The 16,866-nt window shown below is 42.6% G+C and overlaps 1 protein-coding gene across 6 annotated transcripts in view; it reads left to right on the top strand.

The window, feature by feature from the left end:
• Window positions 1–16,866, top strand: part of TMCC3 (transmembrane and coiled-coil domain family 3) — a 298,732-nt gene that overhangs the window by 185,406 nt on the left and 96,460 nt on the right. Inside the window, exons 1-2 of one of the 6 annotated variants that reach the window (XM_032170923.2) lie at window positions 820–1,014; window positions 2,731–2,858. The exons of the other annotated variants lie outside the window; for them this stretch is intronic. The gene's annotated coding sequence lies outside the window, so the exon portion shown is untranslated. Of the gene's footprint in view, window positions 1–819; window positions 1,015–2,730; window positions 2,859–16,866 lie in introns of those variants that run through there. 6 annotated transcript variants of the gene reach the window in all.

Raw genomic sequence — 16,866 nt, 5'->3', positions numbered from 1 at the left:
GAATAATTCCCTGGCAGTTTTAGGAAGCTGCATGAATTATGCATTCCTGGTTATGTGGACTTTCAACTTTTTGTAAACCATAAGTGTATTACCAAAGGTGTATGGTTCCTTGTGCAGCCACCCCCACGGCCCCCATCCCACCCCACCCAACCCCCGCCCTGCTGGCCATTCCTAGCTACAACCACAGAAGCCAACGCAGCCCAGAAGACAGTGCTGATTTGGGTGTTCCTGTCACTGGGCAGCCCTAGACTCCAGGCCTAGGGCGGGGCGGGGGCGGGGCGGGGGTGGGGTGGGGGCAGGAGGGAGGGCAGGAGGAGGAAGGAAAGCCAGTCTCTTTTTACAGATAGAGAAAAGGGTGCCCAGAAGAATTGTGCCGAGTTGGTGATTTGAGCTGTTATCTGCTTGGATGTACGATTGATTCACTCCTACTCCGAAGTTCTCAGAGCCCAGAATGTTCCATAAGTGAAACGCTTGATGCATTTGGTCTCTGTGGCATTTAGTCCACCATCCCTACCCCCATTTTAATATTTGTAATAGTGATCAGTGAAGGGCAGGACTTGAATGTTTTAAAACTAAAAGGGGATAAAAAGTAAAGTCCTCATAATGGTTCTCTTCTGTCTTTGTCCCTCTAATTAGAGAAGGCCATATCCATGTCTCCACAGGAAATGGACAGTTAGGGAATTGGTACCGGGCTGGAGTCATGTGTAATCTTGCCCTGCCTGAGGGAGGCCTGATGTTGGAAGTATTTACAAGAATCTGAAAGCTTGGCTGCTCTAATAATTAGACTGGCTGTACTGGTTTTTCTTTGCTTATTAAATCACAGGCCAGAAACACCTCTGGGGTAGGACCTGTGTACGGAATTGGTGCACTGTGAGATCCAGAGCAAACTGAAAGTATGTCACACCTTGAGCATTTTCACAGACCAGTCATGGCCACAAGTTTAGGCCTGGCTTAACCTGATCCACTGGAAATCAGCTTCAACAGCATCAGCTGTAATGAAAAGTAAATATGCAGGTGTTTGTTGTTATATATTTGGCATTGTTAAGCTATCACTGAATTTTTTTAAAATCTTGAATCAGTTGGTGAATGTACATGTATCCAAACAGCTTGCTTCCAGACTGTATCTTCTTTCTTTTTTTGAGACAGGGTCTACCCTGTTGCCCAGGCTGGAGTGCAGTGGTGCCATCACGGCTCACTGCAGCCTCAACCTCCCAGGCTCAGGTGATCCTCCCACCTCAGCCTCCTGAGCAGCTGGGACTACAGGCGAACACCACCATGCCTGGCTAGTTTTTGTATATTTTGTAGAGATGGGGTTTCACCATGTTGCCCAGGCTGGTATCGAACTCCTGGGCTCAGGCGATCTGCCTCGGCCTCCCAAAGTGCTGGGATTACAGGTGTGAGCCATTGTACCTAGCCCATAAGTATCTTTTAATGCTTACCTTCAATTACAATAGATATTGGGAATACCTTGCATTTGTATAAAGCGTTTTTACTGGCTGATTTCAATAGTTTGAAATCATGCATCCTCTCAATCTTCTGGCTGATTCAATTGTTTGATTCTGCCCAGAACCAAGTATGGTATAATAAATATTAGCCCCTTGATCCACAGAGGATGCTGACCCTGAGTTGAGTGACTTATACAAGATGACAAAGCTAGACAGTGGCTGGCTGGAAGGAGCAGCCCACTAGGTCACCTGCTTTTGGGTTCGGTGTTGGGATTTCTCCACCACATTGTGACAGAATAGTCTGGCTTGACTGGTTTTTCTAAAGCACTGATTTTTCAGCTTCCCAAGGAAACCAGAGTAGATTCTCTTTTTGTTTATTTTGTTGACCCAGTTATACACCTTCTCTTCTATAGATTTTCCCATCTTCTAGGATGTGGGACGCAAATTTTATGCATAGCCAATGATTTTTTAAACCAAACTCATAAGCAAAATCTGAATTTCTTTGGAGCAGGAAGCAGAGAAAACAAATACCTTCTCTGTGCTGATTGCTCACATAGACATGCTAACCCACACTCTGCAAAGGGGTTGGGTTTTAGAAATTTAAATTACTTTGTTGTAACCTAAAATAAAACCTTCCCTAGACACTCCCCCAGCACTCTCTTTATTTTTTATTTTTGAGACAAGCTTTCACCATGTGGGCCAGGCTGGTCTGGAACTCCTGGCCTCAAGTTATCCACCCACCTCAGCCTCCCAAAGTGCTGGGATTACAGACGTGAGCCACCGTGCCCAGCCCCTCTGCCCTCCCTTCAACTATGGCCTTATCTTCCTCCTTGTCTGCTTCGCAGGCCAACCCTGGAGAGAGTTGGCTAACTTCCTGTCCTCATTTTCTCATCTCCCTCTTGTTTCTCACTCTTCTTCCGGCTGGACACTGGCCACGTTTTTGTTAAGGTCACCAGTGGTCTCCACGTGACTCAGTTCAGTGGACTTGAGTTTTTCAGACTCAATTTATTTCCTCTCTTAGGGGATTTAGTACACACTGTGACCTTGGGAAAGTTACTTCTCTAAATTATTTGCAAAATGGGCATAGCACCTTCCTCCTCAGATTGTAGCGAGGTCTAAGTGACATAGTTTGTGGGAAGTGGTGAGCATAGCGTCTGCTACAGTGAGAAGTACATGCTAACCACTGCTTTTATCAGCACACTTCCCCTGGTTCCGGTGACACTGTATTTTCTTGTTTTCCTCCTATGCCTTTGGCCCCTTCTACTCCTCTGTGTTATCATGAAAGGAAATGAAATGCGTCTGCATCTGCGGCAACAGGACTCTGGATGTGAGTCCCTGGATGTGAGGTGTTAAAGGAGGGACACTCCCAAGAGAAGTCTTGAGCAACTGAGTGGTGGTGCCATTTGCTGGAAGGTGAGATCCTAGAGGAGCCAGAGGGGCATGGGGGAAGGCGGGCACATTTGAACATACTGAGCCATCCATGTGTAGATGAACTGGATGGATGGGTGAGTAAGGCTGGAGGTCAGAAGAGACATAGGAGCAAGAGGCTCCATGGCCGGGCATGGTGGCTCACGCCTGTAATCCCAGCACTTTGGGAGGCTGAGGTGGGTGGATCATCCGAGGTCAGGAGTTCAAGACCAGTCTGGCCAACATAGTGAAACCTTGTCTCTGTTAAAAATATAAAAATTACACTTTGGGAGGCTGAGGCGGGTGGATCGCCTGAGGTCAGGAGTTCGAGGCTAGCCTGGCCAACATGGTGAAACCCTGTCTCTACTAAAAATACAAAAATTAGCTGGGCATGGTGGCGCAAGCCTGTATTCGCAGCTACTCGGGAGGCTGAGGCAGGAGAATCGCTTGAACCTGGGAGGCGGAGGTTGCAGTGAGCCGAGATTGTGCCATTGCATTCCAGCCTGGGCTACAAGAGCGAAACTCCATCTCAAAAACACACAAAAAAATTAGACAGGTGTGGTGGCACGTGCCTGTAGTCCCAGCTACTTGGGAGGCTGAGGCAGGAGAATCAGTCGCTTGAAACTGGGAGTCAGAGGTTGCAGTGAGGCGAGATTGCTCCACGGCACTCCAGCCTGGGCAACAGAGTGGGACTCAATCTAAACAAAAACAAAACAAAACAAAACAAAGCCAGCAGTGGTCTGGGAGAGAAAGCAAGATGGGAAGGGAAGGGTCTGGGACAGATGCAGAGAAACGTTGGACTGTTTCAATAGCCTCTTGATCAGCCTCCCAGCTTCCACCCTGGCACCCCATAAAAAGTCCTTACTCTGCCAGAAAATGCCACAGGATCTGCCCTGCTGTTCTCCTAACTGCAGGCTGCTTCTGTGACCTCATCTCCACCCTCCCCGCTCTCCTGCTGGGCTCGCTCTGCTCCACCCATGCTGGTTTTCTTGCTGTTGTTCCTCAAACGGATCAAGTGCTCCCCTTCCCTGGAGCTTTTGCACTTGCTGGTCCTTTTGCCTAGAATGGTCTTCTTCTAGATATTCTACGTGTATCACCCCCTCACTTCCTTCAGTTCTCTAGTTAGATATCCCAGCCTATCCATGAGAACTCCCCAAAACATATTATTCAAAAATGCAACACTCATCTATCCCCTTTTCTCTGCTTTCTAAAACTTACTAGCATCTGATGTGATCTATATCTACCTGACATATTGTTATATTGTATAATATAGTATTATATACTATGTTTCTATATGTGACACATATAATAATTATAAATATATATACTAATATACCATAATTTATATTATACCATCCCTATATATTATAATCTGCTATATTATACAGTAATTTTTAAAATTTCCCACCTCCAAATATAACTCCATGAAGCCAGCAACCTACTTGTGTTCACTGCTATATCCTTGGAGCCAAGAAAATCTCCTGGCATGAAATACACACTTGCTAATATCTGTGGAATTAAGAAATTCCAACATTTCATGATAGCAAAAAAAAAAAAAAAATCAACTTTTAACCCCCCCAGGGTTGCCATTTGAAGCTGCAAGTACATTATGCAGAGTTGGTTGCTGTGGTACCAATATGTTTTACGTTTTGTATAGTAATGTCCATGAAATGAAGGACGGGTTTCCAATTTCCATTAGTGTAGGATGCACTCGAGCCCTGCCAAAAGTTTCTTCCCTTTTGAAATGCCTTATCTCAAGCTTAAAGACTTCAACTTCCTTTTTTAAGACACAGCTCCCTTTCTCAGGAAATGTGCGTTTCTACTAGGATACAAATGGGATTTATAATGCTGAGGGAAGTTGATTTGATTTGCTGAATATACCCTTGGCAATTGAGAGAAGGTTATCTGAAATTAAAAAAGAATAATAACCCAGTTTGCCAGTATGCCACTCTGGATTACAGAACGGCACCAAGGTTATTGTGCTTGGAACGTTTTTGTTTTTCTCTTTTAAAAATATTGCCTAATTACGAACATGAGGATATAAAAACAAAAGAAGCTCATTCTTTTCCCCATTTCCAGTCTACTAAGGATGACCCCACGGTAGACTTAGATTTTCTCAGTGATTCAGAAGAAAATTGAGTATTGTTAAGGACAAACAGCCTTAACCTGAGGCTCTAAAATTGTGCTTTAAGTGTGAGCAGAGGGACACAAAAAGTCTGCTGATGAATGTCACCTGCTGTCTTTTGAAAACCAATGTATGCCATGGGACTCCTATGAATAGTAAATAGTACATGGCCTTTGAGCTGTTTTTATGTCAGTGGTAATAAGTCACACTCTTACCTAATTGCTCGTGCAGTTCAGAATTACCATATGGGGGTTAAGGATGCCCTTTGTGTCCACTGCATTTTGGGTCAATAGGTGTGAAGCATTAGGCCTCATAGCCCTGTGGTCCACCTGTGTTTGGCAGTGAGTTTAGCTGTGGGTGAGTAATTAATTACCTAACTGTATCAAATAACTATAATTTTTTCTCTCTGCTAAGTAAAACTATTTCTAATGAATAGCTTCACAGAAATTGAATACCAGTGCACAAGGTTCCAAGAAGCTTTTACATCTGAATATGCTTGATAATGTTTTAAAGGTGCATTCTATACATCCTCATATGTATTTCTTCCTTTACCTGGGAAACGTTAGATAATAAAAAGGCTTGGTTTCGGGTGTCAGGTGGTCTTGAGTTTGAATCACTTACTAGCTGACTGATTCTTTTTTTTTTTTTTTTTTTTTTTTTTTGAGACGGAGTCTCGCTCTTTCACCCAGGCTGGAGTGCAGTGGCGCAATCTCGGCTCACTGCAAGCTCCGCCTCCCGGGTTCACGCCATTCTCCTGCCTCAGCCTCTCCGAGTAGCTGGGACTACAGGCGCCCACCACCGCGCCTGGCTAATTTTTTGTATTTTTAGTAGAGACGGGGTTTCACCGTGGTCTTGATCTCCTGACCTCGTGATCCGCCCGCCTCGGCCTCCCAAAGTGCTGGGATTACAAGCGTGAGCCACCGCGCCCGGCCTCTAGCTGACTGATTCTTGTACCTTTGCATGTCTCTCACCATGAACGCTGGGGATGGACATATGAGATACACTCCGTGAATTTCCTATTCGGGTAAGACATGTTAAAGAGGACTGCACTACATTTTCATTTAAATAATTACATTCAAAATAGAAAGGCTCAAAGGATGAGGGAATTTTTTCCACTAATGATTAATTAAGGTCAAACAGCTAGGCTTTCACTTGATTTACACCTAAATATGTATTAATTCATATTTTCTTAAGTAAATGTCAGTTATGCTGCTAAAACAGAAACCAATAACAATTCAGAGATTGAATAGTAGGAAATAAACCTAGGGTTTGGAGAAGCTATTGAATCTAACTTTATGTAATGCCATTATAAATATCAGTTTTAAACTCAATAATATAACTTGGTTCTGTTTAGGGAACAGTGTAGGGAAATGGAAAGGGGTTGGTCTGGGGTATCAGACAGACTTGGGTTTAAATCACTTACTGTGAATGACAGTGGGCCAGTGTCCTAACCTGTCTCCGTCTCAGCCTTGCTATCCTGAGTTTGTGACAAGGATGCTTGCTGCAAGGTGTGTGTTTGTGAAGCCACAAAGATGAGGACCTGGCCACCCAGCAGGTGCCCACACTAACTGCAGAGTCTCTTCTCCCTCTTCTCCTGCCTGTTCCTTCAGCTCTGCTACCAAGTAGCAAGTCATTTTACATATCTGTGCCTCAAGTTTCCTCATCTGAAAAAGAAGGCTGGACCACACACCTTGTTCTGAAAAGTTCTACAGTCTAGGCTTTGAAAGTATAAATGCTTAAAAAAAAAAAAGTCCTACTTAAAAATTGGTACCGTACTTGGATATGTAACTGAAAATATCTACAGACCATGAACCATTCTGTTATTTATCCTAAAGATAAATTCTTCTGAGAGCAAGTTAATTGGAAAATCCAGAAACCATTAACAATTTCTTGCACTCCCCTTAAGAGAGCAATGAAATTCCATATCCTACAGTCTTGAAATGAGTAAATGGAAGGATGTAAATATTTATTGGAATGAGAGTGGAGCAGAGAAAAGCTCGGCTTTGTCTACTGGTGGGTGGTAACACATCTATGGATCATTGTTTGCACTAAGCATTTAATAATCCCATCTGTTGAAAATGTATAATTGGAGGTACTTGAAATTGCTATAAGCTACCTAGAAATTGGCAAGAAAGTAATGCTGGAAAGATTCCAAACTCTGCAGCCAACCAAGAAATCCAATATAAATCAATATGTAATTATAAAACCACATCTTTGGCCACAGCTCTTTAAATATATTTATTTAGGCATGATACAGACTTTTAACACCAGAATCTGGAACTGGAGAGTCCTTTGCAAGCCTCAGGTTTGAATCTTTGGGGATACTGTTTATTTGACCTGCAAAACCCGCAGACAAAGGCAGAACTTTCTTCCCCCAGCTGCTATGGTACCGTCTCCACTGATAACTCCACGTTCTCACTTGTCTCCCAAGTCCTTTAAATTAGATTATATCTCATTTCAAAACTGAATCACTTGGTCTTATTAAAAACTTTATACTTCTTTTTCCTTCCTGGTACCTCTTTACGTACCAGAAATTCACTTTGTTGGGCCTGCCCTGGCTTCTCATTCAGAGAAGCATCTTTGCAGTACATTCCTACCTCTCAGGAGTTTGTATTTTTCACACTGAACTTCTTTCTTTAAAAATCTCCATTCACTGCCTTCCTTTGTTCCCTCATCTCCTCTGTTCCTCTCCCCACACTCTCCCTTTCTATTCATATATCACAGGCTGTGCACATATACTTTATGCAGAGAAATGGCATATTGAGAATTGTAGCTGTTCTTAAGAAAAGAAGATTGCATACTAGGAAGAGCTGTTAAAGACATTCTATGGGTCATTACCTCTTTAGTTATCTCTTTGGATGAAAATTTTTATGTAACTCTATCTCTATGTAAAATTAAAGTAGGGGTTTAAGAAAGTACCTAATCAAAATGAGCAGATTTCAACAAAGGAAATCAGGGCTTTATTTTCCCAGGAATGTGGAGTTTCTTTGTAGGTTTCAAGATCTCTACTCTCTCATTCCCCAGCTGCTATTCCCCCTTATCTCCGGGCACAGCTGCTTCCATACATTTGCCAAGTTCATCATCGCATGAGTGGTGTCAGGGACCGAACTGTGTCCCTGTAACATTGGTATGTTGAAGCCCTAGACCCTAGTACTTCAGAATGTGACTGCATTTGGAGATAGGACCCTTAAAGAGGTAATGAAGTTAGAGCGACGCCATTAGGCTGGGTTCTGATCTATCTGATGTCCCTATAAGAGGAGGAAACCGGCCAGGCATGGTGGCTCACGTCTCTGTAATCCACTTGGGCGGATCGCCTGAGGTCAGGAGTTCCAGACCAGCCTGGGCAACATGGTGAAACCCCATCTCTACTAAAAATACAAAAATTAGCCGGGCGTGGTGGCATGAGCCTGTAATCCGAGCTACTCAGGAGGCCGAGGCACGAGAATCGCTTGAACCCGGGAGGCGGAGGTTGCAGTGAGCCAAGGTTGTGCCACTGCACTCCAGCCTGGGTCACAGAGTGAGACTCCTTCTCAAAAAAAAAAAAACAAAACAAAAACAAAAACGAAGAAGTGGAAACCTGGACACACTGAGAGACCATGGGATGACCATGTGAGGACACAGCAAGAAGGCAGCCGTCTGCAAACCAAAGAGAGAGGCCTCAGAGAAACCAACCCTGCTGGCACCTTGGTCTTAGACTTCTAGCCTCTGGAACTGTGAGAAAATAAACTTCTGTTGTTTAAGCCCCCGAGTCTGTGTTATTTTGTTATGGCAGCCTGAGCAAAGTAATACAAATAGTTATAGCAATATCACATTTCTGTTATGAGATCACCGCAGGATCAAACAGGAGAATCCAAGAAGGAGACCTAGAAAAACAGGTGAAACCACTTTCAAGCGGGAAATAAACTCTCTGGAGAGATGATCTAGCACGTGTGTGAAACACGTTCTAGGTGTATAACATCTTTGGAACATTTTTTCCCCATCAAAGCCCAGTTTTGGAATTTTGACCTCCTTTGAAGTCAGGGAAAAATTTGGACCACAGGTTCAGGCATACAGAAGTGTAAGGAAACTATGTGGCATTCAGAGAGCTGTGTTCATGCTGATGTTGAATGCTAGGAATGTCTGATGCATGTTGTTACGCTGAGAATTAACCCGCTTCGATCCAGGTGAATTAAGATAAAACCAAGCTGCGCTCAGTTAACAGGCCAGGTGGAGATGAGTGGAGAGGTGCTGTTAACAGCACCAGAGTAGTCATTGTTTAGCTGGATTTTGGTTTCAGCTTTATAGAGTTAGCTTCAAAGAAGTCTTTAGAAGTACTTTGCACAGTCATGGAGTCTCTCTGTATATTTGATGGCCTCCAGCTCCATTCTAAAAGTGTGACCTTTATAAAGCCATAAGGGACTTTTGCTTGATTCGGTACTTTAAAGAAGGAAAAAAATGTATTTTTGTAACCTGTGGTGTAGGCCTCTTCAAGATAGGTTCTTAAAAATCATTTGTTCCTTTTATTGTTCTTAATTTATTCCTATTTATTTCTATTGATCAGGTAGGAACAATGGATATCAATGTATAATTTATGTATTATACAGTCCATTTAGAATTCCCAATGAATTATCAATAATAGAAAATGTGGGCTGGGCACAGTGATTCATGCCTGTAATCCCAGCACTTTGGGAGGCTGAGGCGGGCAGATCGGTTGAGATCAGGAGTTTTAGACCAGCTTGGGCAACATGGTGAAACCCCCGTCTCTACAAAAAATACAAAAATTAGCTGGGGGTGGCAGTGTGCACCTGTAATACAAAAATTAGCCGGACATGGTGGTGGGCACCTGTAACCCCAGCTACTCGGGAGGCTGAGGCAGGAGAATCGCTTGAACCCTGGAGGTGGAGGTTGCAATGAGCAGAGATTGCTCTACTGCCCTCCAGCCTGGGAAACAGAGCAAGGGTCCGTCTCAAAAAAAGCAAAACAAGCAAAAACAGCAACAGCAAAAAAACCAAGTATGTTCTGAGATGAAACAACTGCCCCCGCATTTTAAATTTTGGTTTGATATTCAGGGATCTACTGCAGTTTCACTCTTTTCAATATGAACTACCAATTATTTCCTTTCGCATTGATTTCTGATGCCACCTCCATCCTAGATTGCGTTTTCATATATGCATGAGCCTGTTTCTGAGCTCTCTCTTCCTGGGTCTCTATGCCAATTCCTAATCACCTGAACTATTGGCAATAAAATGTCTGGCTACCTGGTAGAGAGAACTCACTCTGTCTGCTCCTACTCACCATATTTTTCCCCCAAGTTGTATTTTTTCATCCATTGAATTTTATTTTTCACTTTGTTTGTTTATTATTTTTGAGACAAGGTCTCGGTCTGTCACCCAGGCTGGAGTGCAGTGGCCCGATCTTGGCTCACTGCAACCTCCACCTCCTGGGCTCAAGCGATCCTCCCACCTCAGCCTCCCCAAGTAACTGGGACTACAGGTGTGCGGTGCCACCATGCCCACATGCTCAGCTTTTTTTTTTTTTTCGTAGAGATGGGTTTTGCCATGTTGCCGAGGATGGTCTGTAACTCCTGGTCTCAAGCAATCCATTAATCTCGGCCCCCCAAAGGGCTGAGATTACAGGCATGAGCCACCACGCCTGGCCCCTCTTACACTGAATTTTTTTTTTTTTTTTTTAATGAGGCAGGGTCTTGCTCTGTCGCCCAGGCTAGAGTGCAGTGGCATGATCTCGGCTCACTGAAAAATAGCTGGGACTACAGGCACATGCCACCACGCCCAGCTAATTTTTTTGTATTTTTGGTAGAGACAGGGTTTCACCGTGTTGGCCAGGCTGGTCTCCAACTCCTGGCCTCAAGTGATCCACCTGCCTTGGCCTCCCAAAGTGCTGGGATTATAGGCGTGAGCCACTGTGCCTGGCCTCTTCCATCAAATTTTAAAATAAGCTTGTCAAGTTTTAGGAAAAATCCTTTTTTACTGGGTTGTGTTTCATTTATTGATTGACTTAGGGAAAACTGACATTTGTTTGATACTGCATCTTTTCCTCCATGAATATGACCTTAATATTAGTTTTAGGCTTGCTTTTATAGAAAAATGAATGTTTAAAAGATATTAGTACACACTATATTTAAATCCTCAAACATTTATGGAAGGATTTCCAATATAACAACCATGCTGGGGACTGATGGATTTTTAGAATGAGCAAGTGAATCCTCTATTTTAAAAAGATTACAGTCTACTAAAGGGAGGCGTGGTAGACATACGTACAATTTACTTCACATAAATTAGACTGATAAGTATGATGCTAAAGCTATACATAAGATGCTACCAGGGAAGGAGGATTAATTTAGACCTGAGAGATCCCTTGGGATCCCTCTCAGAGCCATGTATAGTACTAGTATTTGTATGTTTAGCTCATGTTTGGCTCATTTTATATAATGAGATGTGAAGAATACTTGTCAGTCCCTGTGTTTTGACATTTTGATAATTAAACATGGGCTCTGTGATTCATATTGACATGTAGTCAGTATAGAATATTTATGAGATATTTTACATTCTTTTGTTTGTACTGTCTTTAAGGTGTAAATTAATTAAAATGAAGTAAGATTTAAAACTCAGTTCCTCAGTCACAATAGGTACATTTCGAGTCCTCGGTGTGCTCATGTGACCAGCATCTACTGTATTCAGTATGCAGATTCAGACAATCATTTATTGTACACTTAATCTTGATATCTAAATGAGGGAAAATATTTAAAGCATAGTAGTTTAAATAGGTCCTGGGCTGGGGTTTTATGAATAATCTATATTCTAATCATCTGTCTTCTAATTGGTTATATGTAAAACATTCTGGCATTTTTGGATTGTGGAAAGTATGATTCCATTTGTAAAGGGGTTAGAGAGAAGGCCGGGCACGGTGGCTCACGCTTGTAATCCCAGCACTTTGGGAGGCCGAGGCGGGCGGAAGGCCCGTTCTATAAAAAAAAAAAAAAATTACCGGGGTGGTGGGGGCCTGTAGTCCAGTACCGGAAGTGGCAGGATTAGAGAGAAACAATGGACAGTGGGAAAAGCCCCATCTCAGTAGAGCTTTATCTAGAGAATGGTTTTGCAATCGTGAGTGTCAAGAAGCACCAATGAAATTTATGGATTTTCTGTCTCTTTCATTGAAGCAGAAATTCAAAATAGAGCTCTATAAATTGCTCAGCATCTTCTTGGATCTTTTATTTGTTTTTTCCATTACCTCAGTTCCTTTTAGCAATTGAAAAGGAAGCTTGTTGTTGTTGTAAACTCCAAATGACCAAATCCTGCTAATGTCCTGAAAAACCTATATGTTGTATTCTTGATTTCCTGATAACTTTTTTTTTTTTTTTTTTCGAGACAGGGTCTTGTTCTGTCACCTAGGCTGGAGTGTAGAGCTCACTGCAGCTTTGACCTCCAGGGCTCAAGCCATTCTCCCACCCCAGGCTTCCGAGTAGCTGGGACTACAGGCACAAGCCACCATGTCTGGCTAATTTTTTTGTAGAGATGGGGTTTCTCCATGTTGCCCAGGCTGGTCTTGAACTCCTGGGCTGAAGCGATCTGCCTGCCTTGGCCTCCCAGAGAGCTAGGATTACAGGTGTGAACCACTGTACCTGGCCCCTGATAACTTCTACTGATTCCTTTGTATGTGTGTGTCCATGCATGTTAGTGGGTGTACTTGCCCGCTGGGTACCCTACAGTCCATGGTATTACATTACATACTTTAAATCTTGTGCCTTGTATAGCATTCTTCTCCTTCTGTGAAAGACATTCCTTCTAATGGAAGAAAATCAATAGAATGTCAGAAATATTAACTGGGAGTGCATCAGCCACAGCTGATGTAGGAAGAGCAGTCAGAAATAATAGAACTATAGAATACCTTTCAAAACTGTCAGCTAGGACAGTGAGGACTCCCAAATACCTGCAGGAAATTGAACCTTCACTTCCAAAGTGATAGGAGAATTGACTTCTAATTTTGTGAAACTTGACATGCAAAACTGAAAATCTAGAAGTGCTTAGAAATGATGGAAAAGATTTACAAGGAGCCTTCAGATAAAGGATAAAGTCATGATGATATAATTTTGAATTTCAAAAGCTTCATTTTCTTTCTTCGTGGGAAAAACAGGAAACAAGAGGCTTAGAATGTAGATACCGTCTTCATGGGAATATTAGCAATAGTGGATGTGTGTTAAACTGTTTGGGAGAAGCAGGGAAAGGCTGGACAGGGAGTGGGGATAAGTCAGGCTCATTTGAGTTAAATGTTTTGAGAGGGAACCTGCAACAGTGGACTCTGCAGATGCACTGAGATTCTTCCCTGTTCATATGCTCAGCAGTGCCAGCCTTGACTTTTAGTCAAGAGATAGTTATCGTTTAATGGGTATAATTTTTAGACTTCCATCTGCAATTCCATTCTACAATTGCAATTCTACAATTGCAAATTCCATTCTACAATTGAGGAAACTGAGGCTTATAAAGATTAAAGACCTCATCCAAGGATATGCACCTAGTAAATAAGCTTAGACCTGGAATTTGGACAATAATTTTGCCATTTATTAGCTGAGTACCTTTGGTCAAATCACTTGATCTATTCAGATGTCCTGGTTGCTACTCCAGATATTGGGAAAATCGTAGCACCTTCCATCATAGAGATGGGAGGGCAAGAGTTTGGCAGTAACTCAGTTCATGTATTGAGAGTGTCTGGTGCAGAAGACATAGGCAAAATACATAACAATTGCAATTTACTGGCTCTGTGCAAAGTCCTATAGAGATGCTATAGGAAGACACAGAAGAAATGGAGAAAGATATTTCTCTTACTCTTCAGTAGCAAAATATTTTGGACTTCTGTTGACCATTTTGCCCTGAATATTTTCCGGGGATGGGGTGGGACAGAAGATACCAACACTTGTGATACTTTGCATGGGGCATTTTGCTAGGCTCTGTAGCAGTCAGTATTAGGTTTAATACACATAACAGAAAAACCCTACTTTGCAAAATGAATTAAGATAACAGGCTCCCAGTTAGCATTTTCACATGGAACATTTGATTTTTGGCAACAAATGACTGACCTTAATTGGGAAATAACTGTATAGCAATTTCTTTATCCATTCTGTTGTGGAATGACAATTGGGTTGTTTCTAGATAGGGATTGTTACCACTGTGAACGTTCTTGTACGTGTGTCCTGGTTGATGTGTGGCCTCCGGGATATATATATACTGAGGAGTGGAGTGGCTGGGCGTGAGGGTTCCTGCTACTCCAGATCATTACCAGCACTAAGTATCATAATACTTTTCAATTCTTGTCAATCTGGTAGAGTTATACTGATTTTTTGTTATAATTTTTTTTTTTTGAAACAGAGTCTCGCTCTGTCACCCAGGCTAGAGTGCAGTGGTGAAATCTCCTCTCACTGCAAGCTCCACCTCCCAGGTTCACGCCATTCTCCTGCCTCAGCCTCCCAAGTAGCTGGAACTACAGGTGCCTGCCACCATGCCTGACTAATTTTTTTGTATTTTTAGTAGAGATGGGGTTTCACCATGTGAGCTGGGATGGTCTCGATCTCCTGAGCTCGTGATCCATATGCCTCGGCCTCCCAAAGTGCTGGGATTACAGGCGTGAGCCACCACGCCTGGCCTATTATAATTTTTATAATATCATTACAGAAACATTTCTTCATATGATTACATATTCTTCCTAAGTATAATTGTCAATAGCTGCACTGCATTTTTTGTATGAATATATCATAATTTATATAATCAGTCCATGATTTTTCATAAATAAATAATCCTTTGAATTGTTTTAATTTTTTCAGAATAAAATGTGTGATGTTTGTGTGTAAAACTTTTTCTGTATTATTTCTTTTTTTTTTTTTGAGACAGAGTCTCGCTCTGTTCCCCAGGCTGGAGTGCAGTGGTGCAATCTCGGCTCACTGCAACCTCTGCCCCTCCAGGTTTTAAGCAATTCTCTGCCTCAGCCTCCAGAGTAGCTGGGATTACAGGTGCGTGCCACCATGCCTGGCTAATTTTTTATATTTTTAGTAGAGATGGGGTTTCACCATCTTGGCCAGGCTGGTCTTGAACTCCTGACCTTGTGATCCACCTGCCTCAGCCTCCCAAAGTGCTGGGATTACAGGTGTGAGCCACCGCACCCAGCCTATTATTTCTTTAGCATAGTTTCCTAGAAGTAGAATATTTTGGTCAAAATGTACCAGCAAAAAGACGCTCTGTATTCTACATGGGAGCTACGGCCTTGGGAATGAAAGGAGTTGGAGGTTAGTGTAAAAGGAGGAAGCGTGCCCTTGTCACTTGTGCAAGTTTGTAGACTCTGCGGTGGTAGGAACAGCATGGGCAGAGGCAGAGGGGGAGGGATGGCCGGGGTCCAGAGCTTGTCCACAGGCTCCTACTTTCATCCTAATTCTATTCACAAAATTTGTGATGATGACATACGGCATCAAGATGCATCCTCCACCTTACTAGGACACTCTCCAGGATAACAGCATACATCCTGAAGTCTTACTGGTAAGGAGAAAGAGATACCAGGTGAAAACAGATTTTAGGTTTTGTTTTGTTTGTGCAGACATTTATTGAGCTCTTATTTTATAAGTGCTTTACATATATTACATCATAATCCTCAACAACAGTATGAGGTGGGTACTATTGTTATCCTTAGCTTATGAATGTGAGAACCAAGGCTTCAGAGCTCGTAAGGACCAGCGCCAAGATGTGAATCCAAGCAGTCTGTCTCCAGTACACCATACCACCTCCCTGTAACAGCACAAGATCATTTATAATTGAATGTTTATGTGAGTGATTTAAGCAACAGATACTGTCAGAATTCAGAGAAGGGAGAGAGATAACAGTGTGGACTGGAGTGGACAAGGAAGGCTTCAGCAAGCAGCATCCTCTTTTGAAAGGACTGTGACTTGGACTGTTTAAAAACAACATCGCATCAGATTTTTCTGGCAGTTTCATTTCCCACTTTCCTTATCTTGCAAAGTGAGTTGATAAAATGCAAAGTGAATTCACGGACGATGTGTTCCTGGAGTGTAGCTAGCTCATCCTTCAGATTCAGAGTGTGCTTAATGAAAGACAGTTCTCCTGGGCTGGCCATGCATAGAATGGAGTCAGCTAGAGATCCCCAGAGAACTGCTTTCTCTATAGTTGTGTGAAGTAGGAACCCAAGCATCACAAGTCCAGTTACAGGTTTAACTGAATGGAATATTCCGTGCCTAGTACAAAGTAAGGCATTTTTATCTACGTTTGTTTTCTAACCCTGTTGTAGACTTCTGGAAAACTGCAGTAGCAAATAGCCAGTAGTCATACACGGTAATCAAAGAGTGAAACTCTTTCCAAGTGGTAGAATCAAGAGGTTAGAAATAGCAAACCACTTATATTATAATCTGTGTGTGCATGATATAAAGACTCAAACCAATATAGGAATCATAAAACATGGAGCAAAGCAAAGCACATGAATTTGCAAAATTTTCTTTTCTTTTTTTTTTTTTTTTTTGAGATAGAGTCTTGCTCTGTCGCCCAGGCTGGAGTGCAGTGGCATGATCTTGGCCCACTGCAACCTCTGCCTCCAGGGTTCAAGCAATTCTCATGCCTGAGCTACCCAAATAGCTGGGATTACAGGCGTGCATCACTACACTCAGCTAATTTTTATATTTTTTGTAGATACAGGGTTTTGCTATGTTGGCCAGGCTGGTCTCGAACTTCTGGCCCCATGTAATCCACATGCCACAGCCTCCCAAAGTGCTGGGACTACAGGTGTGTGCCACCATGCCTGGCTAATTTTTGTGTTTTTTGTAGAGACAGGGTTTCACCATGTTGGCTGGGCTGATCTCAAACTCCTGACCTCAAGTGATCCACCTGCCTCCACCTCTCAAAG

The sequence above is a fragment of the Hylobates moloch genome, unplaced genomic scaffold, assembly GCF_009828535.3.
Source record: "Hylobates moloch isolate HMO894 unplaced genomic scaffold, HMol_V3 SCAFFOLD_12, whole genome shotgun sequence".
NCBI classification, from domain to species: domain Eukaryota; kingdom Metazoa; phylum Chordata; class Mammalia; order Primates; family Hylobatidae; genus Hylobates; species Hylobates moloch.
The sequence above is the reverse complement of the archived record's forward strand: the minus strand, read 5'-3'. Positions and strand labels throughout refer to the sequence as shown.